Source organism: Macaca mulatta, chromosome 3 (assembly GCF_049350105.2).
Source record: "Macaca mulatta isolate MMU2019108-1 chromosome 3, T2T-MMU8v2.0, whole genome shotgun sequence".
Taxonomy (NCBI): domain Eukaryota; kingdom Metazoa; phylum Chordata; class Mammalia; order Primates; family Cercopithecidae; genus Macaca; species Macaca mulatta.
The window spans coordinates 30,316,997-30,322,996 of NC_133408.1; positions in this window are offsets into that span (position 1 = coordinate 30,316,997).

Consider the following 6,000-nt stretch of genomic DNA (forward strand, 5'->3'; position numbering starts at 1 on the left):
AGGCCTCAGGAAGCTTACAATCATGGCAGAAAGTGAAGGGGAAGCAGACACATCACATGGCCAGAGCAGGAGCAAGAAAGTGAGGTGAGGGTGGGGGAGGGGGGCAACGCTACACACTTTTAAACAACCAGATCGCGGGAGAAGTCACTCACGATCATGAGAACAGCACCAAGGGGATGGTGCTACACCATTTATGAGAAATCTACCTCCATCATCTAATCACCTCTCACCAGGCTCCACCTCCAACATTAGAGATTACAATTTGACATGAGATTCGGGCAAAGACTCAGATCCAAACCATTTCAAGTGGGGTTAGTACGGAGGAAGCAAGAGGGAAGGTGTCAAAGATATAGAGAAAGCTACGGGAGAGAAAGGAAAGCAAGGCGTCCAAGAAGGTAAAAGAAGAAAGTGGAATGAGTAGTGGGTAGAAAAGAAATGAAGATGGGTGTGAAGGATAATGGACAACATGTGTCTCCACGACACTCACTTGAAAATGTGAAAAATTAAAAGGTAAAATATTCAAGTGATGGGAAAAAAATGTTAAGGTGAGGAAAATAAAATAAAATTCTTTTTTTTTTTTTTTGAGACAGAGTCTCGCTCTGCCGCCCAGGCTGGAGTGCAGTGGCGTGATCTTGGCTCACTGCAAGCTCCGCCTCCCGGGTTCACGCCATTCTCCTGCCTCAGCCTCCCGAGTAGCTGGGACTACAGGCGCCCACAACCGCGCCCGGCTAGTTTTTTTGTATTTTTTAGTAGAGACGGGGTTTCACTGTGTCAGCCAGGATGGTCTCGATCTCCTGACCTCGTGATCCGCCCGTCTCAGCCTCCCAAAGTGCTGGGATTACAGTCTTGAGCCACCGCGCCCGGCCATAAAATTCTTGTGATATAAAACTTTTAATCAGAAAATATCCTTGGACTAGGATAGGAAATAAGGTGAATATGGTGACAAGTCAGGTCGTCACAAGGTGCTGTCAAGACAGAATGTCAGGAAGGTACTGAAGTCAAATTTTGACTTTTTGCACAAGGCAGGCCTTAGAATTGGATTGGAAGCTTTTCAATTTGTTCTCTTGAGTCTCCTTACTTGAACAACACTCTTTACTTCAGAGTAAGTGTAGGATTTAAACACAGAAATTTATACACAGCATTTTAATCTAAATTAGCCAAATCTAATTTTTTCCGGAAAATACAATGGGCAGAATATATTTATGCTTGTATTTGGTTTCAAAAGCACCCAAAAGGGAAAGACTATCATTATTATCATTTTTTTATTTTACTTTTTTGAGACAGAGTATCGCTCTGTTGCCCAGGCTGGAGTGCAGTGGTGTGATCTCGGCTCACTGCAAGCTCCTTCTCCCAGGTTCACGCCGTTCTCCTGCCTCAGCCTCCTGAGCAGCTGGGATTACAGGCCTCTACCATCATGCCCGGTTAATTTTTTGTATTTTTAGTAGAGACAGGGTTTCACCGTGTTAGCCAGGATGGTGTCGATCTCCTGACCTCATGATCCGCCCACCTCAGCCTCCCAAAGTGCTGGGATTACAGGCGTGAGCCACTGCACCCAGCAAGACTATCATTATTAAAAGAAAAAAGTAAGTCTTTTTTTTCTTACTAAAGAAATAGAAAGTCTTAATTAATTTTAAAATTCTGTAACAACACATTTTAGGTTTAAGCCACAAACAACAAATGGCTTCTCTTTATTACTTTAAAAAAACCTTAAAAAATACTTTCAAAGTTACAGATGAGCTGCAAGAAATGTACAAATATCTCTTAAATATGTATCCTTTATCCAGATTCACAAATTAACAATTTGCCACATTTGCCTTATCATTCTCCCTACTTATAATACATATTCATATTATTGTTAATTTTTCCCTGAACCATGTAAGAGTTAATTGCAGATATGATTTTCCTTTATTTCTAAATACTTCAATGTGAATTTTGTAATAAAAAGGACACTTCCTTACATAACCACAGTCCAATAATCCTATTAAGGAAGTTTAATATTATTACCTAATATACTGTCAATATTCAAATTTGGCAATTGTCCAATATGTCCTGTTAGTATCTCTTCCTCCCCACGATATCCAATCCAGGGTGACACATTGCATTTAGTTGTCATGTCTTTTTAAATTTCGTATTAGTTGTCTGTTCCCACATAAACATTACTCAAGTCTGGGCATGGTGGCTCACGCCTGTAATCCTAGCACTTTGGAAGGCCGAGGCGGGCGGATCACTTGAGGTGAGGAGTTTGGAACCAGCCTGGCCAACATGATGAAACCTCATCTCTAGTTAAAAAAACAAAAAACAAAAAATAAAAATTAGCTGGGCATGGTAGTGCATGCCTGTACTCCCAGCTACTCAGGAGGCCGAGGCAGGAGAATCACTTGAACCCAGGAGGCGGAGGTTGTAGTGAGCTAAGATCGTGCCACTGCACTCCAGCCTGGGTTGACAGAGCAAGACTCCATCTCAAAAAGAAAAAAAGAAAAAAAAATGACTCCAAAACTTAAGTTTAAAATAACTCACAGTTTTCACTGGACAGAAATCCAGCTGCAGCTTACCCGGATGCGTCTGCCTAAGGATCTTGCAGTCAAGGAGATCCAGCAGGAGTCACTATGATCCAAGGGTCTGACTAAGGATGCCCTTCCCAGATCGTTCATGTGACTTTGGGCAGAACTCACTTGCTCATGGGCTGTTGGACTGAGGGCCTCAGGTTTTCACTGGCTGTTGGCTGTAGGCCTCCCTCACTTCCTTACCATATGGACCTCTCCATATGGGCCAACTCTTGTTGTGAGCTGCAGGCTCATGGCAGCTGGGTTCCATCAAAGCAAGTGAGAATAAGAGACTCATCAAGACAGAATTTAAAAGCCAAATAAAGAAGTAGGTTTTAAAAATGTATAGCTTTAATAGATTGAATTAATTTTAGTAAGTAACCATTGAAAACATTTTTCTATGTACAAAATTCACTCTTAGGCTCAGCATGGTGGCTCATGCCTGTAATCCCAGCACTATGGGAGGGCAAGGCAGGAGGATCACTTGAGTCCAGGAGTTCGAAACCACCCTGAGAAACATAGTGAGACCTCATCTCTACAAAAAACAAAACAAAACAAAACAAAACAAACAAACAAACAAAAAACAGTTGGGCATGGGGGTGCATGCCTGTGGTCCCAGCTACTCAAGAGGCTGAGGTGGGAGTCTCATCTGAGCCTGGAAGGTCAAGGCTGCAGTCCAGACTGGGTGACAGAGTGAAACCCTGTCATGAAAAACAACAAACATCAAACAAACAAATGAAATTCACTTTTGAGGACACCAACAATCTCAGACCACCACAAAGTAAGAGTTTTAGCAGGCTAGATGCCAATGACATACACTCTTTCTATGGAAGAGAAAACTGGGTTTAATGACTTGTGTAAGATTTTAGAGTTCTGTCATTACCTGCATTCTCCTTTGAAACTCATCCTTAAACATGACACTGTTTTTGGAAATATCAATAAGCAAATTTCTTCTTTCCAAAGTTGGACATTTTCTGCCACATGCTTATATTTTCTCCACAGAAGAATTATTCGAACTCTCCCTACTGGATATATATACACCCTTCTGCTTGCCAGCAGTGATACCATACACTTCTGCTAGGTAATGGGTACATGAGTCCCTTTACTTTTTTCTTTTTCTATTTTTTTTGAAACAGAGTCTCACTCTGTTTCCCAGGTTGGAGTACAGTGGCATGATGTCGGCCCACTGCAAACTCTGCCTTCCATGTTCAAGCGATTCTCCTGCCTGGCATGTGCCACCATGCCCAGCTAATTTTTGTATTTTTAGTAGAGACGGGGTTTCGCCATGTTGGCCAGACTGGTCTGGAAGTCCTGACCTCACGTGATGTGCCCACTGCAGCCTCCCAAAGTGCTGGGATTACAGGTGTGAATCACCACGCCCGGCCCATGAACTCCTTTTCTAGAAGGCTGGGAGGTTCCCTGACTCTGTCTTTGTTCTTTGGGGGCTCTCTGCATTTGCCTGTATTCTCTTTTGTGTCTTCATTTCCTGGTCTTTCCCAGCTGTGTTGTTTGCTTTTGGAAATTCTAGTCATCCACTTGCCACCTATCATATGAGTGGGAAGCTATAATAATAATATAATAATGGCCTCCTACTATTCCTTGTCTTTACTCAGAAGTCATTCTTCTTTGAGAGAGGACAGTGGAGGCTTCTCCTGAACAATGCAGGACTGTGAAGAATAAAACGCTAACTTTTAAAATCAATAGATATTGTGCTTATTTGGAGTTTCCCAAACTCTTTTGGTTTACGGTGCCATTAATGTTTTCATTTTTTTCACAGCATCCCTGGGCCAAAAAGCAAAAACAAAAACAGTCCCCCTTCACTCCTTGCCAAAAAAAACCCTAGTAGTTACATGCATTAACTTCCTAGGTTCAAACACCTTTAAATATTTATGTTTTAACAACCAAGTAGCTATTTGGGAAGCAAACATATAAACATAAAGAAAAAGTAATACTTAGTTTCATTCCTGAATGAACACATCACTAATGGCTTGTGTGTGCCTGTGGGACTCTGCCCACCTGCGAAGTCTGGAATCAGAATGAACATGTCACTCTCATTCCCTATTCCACATTGCTTTTTCATATGGTACTTTCTAAAAACTTGTAGTGACGGCTGAAAACCAGCCTTGCAAAGAAAGGGCTGGTTTTGAAGGGAATGTAGCCTGATCTAATGAAACTGCAAACCACCTCGAGGTAGAGACTGAGTGATATCTGATAGATGCCACCGTGCTGTCCTCAAAAATTTATTTTTTTAAAATTATATTTTATTATTTTTTTGAGATAGGGTCTCACTCTGTTGTCCAGGCTGGAGTACAGTGGTGCAATTTCAGCTCACTGAAACCTCCACCCACCCAGGTTCAAGCAATTTGTCTGCCTCAGGCTCCTGAGTAGCTGGGATTGCAGGCCATGCTACCACACCCAGCTAATTTTTGTATTTTTGGTAGCGATGGGGTTTCACCATGTTGGCCAAGCTGGTCTCGAACTCTTGACCTCAAGTGGTGTGCCTGCATTGACCTCTCAAAGTGCTGGGATTACAGGCGTGAGCCACTGCACCCAGCCTGTCCTCGAAAATTTAAAATATGCTGCTGGGTCTTCTGAGTTCTCTGTGGCGCCTGGTGGGGGTGGGGTACCTCAGAGCACAGTTTGGGAACTGCTGTGCTAGATGAAGGAAAATGAAAAGACATATTCCCTGTAAGGACTCTAGCTATAGTGCAACACACAGATGGGTGGTCTACTGGCTACGCTGTAAGGGAGATGACAGCAGTCAAAACATAGTAGACTCCCCCTACCGTTTGTCTGTTATCTGAATCCCTTTTTCACATTTGGAATATCTGTACTACTGGTCTTGCTGGGAGGCAGAGTTCATCTTCCACTGTAGAATCCGAATAGACTTGACACTTACCTCTCAACCTCCCCTGAAGCCAGGGCCTGAACCCATGACTTATGTGTGACAATCAGACACGTGAGTCTCAGACCTGGAGACAGAAACCAAGGATCAAAAGCAGTGGGGACATCTCTCTGGCTGTGAGGTGTTGGCCTGCACGCTGGCAACCAAGGCAGTGGTAGGGCCCGTGTCAGTGCTGGCAGTATGGATGGTCTCAGCAGTAGCTCTGTGACGCAGTGGTATCCTCACTGGATTGGTTTTGTGGCTTGGTTTTGGCTGTGATTTTGGTGACATAGCCTTCTCTTTTTAATGCCTATTCTGAATGTAGTTCTCCAGTCTTCCTGAAGATGTGGACAACAAAGTGTTCCTCCAGTAAATTCCTTTTTCTGTTTTGGTTTGACCTAAATTCTTTCAAAGATGGGGGAAGTAAAAAGAAATATTCCTGGAAAATCTCCAATAACAGAAGAGAGGCAAGATTATAGATGTAATATTGTATTGATTTTACTAGATGAAACAAGAAACTTGGTGAGTTTTGAGATGTGCCTCTGAAAGCTCCAGATAGCAAATAATAATCAG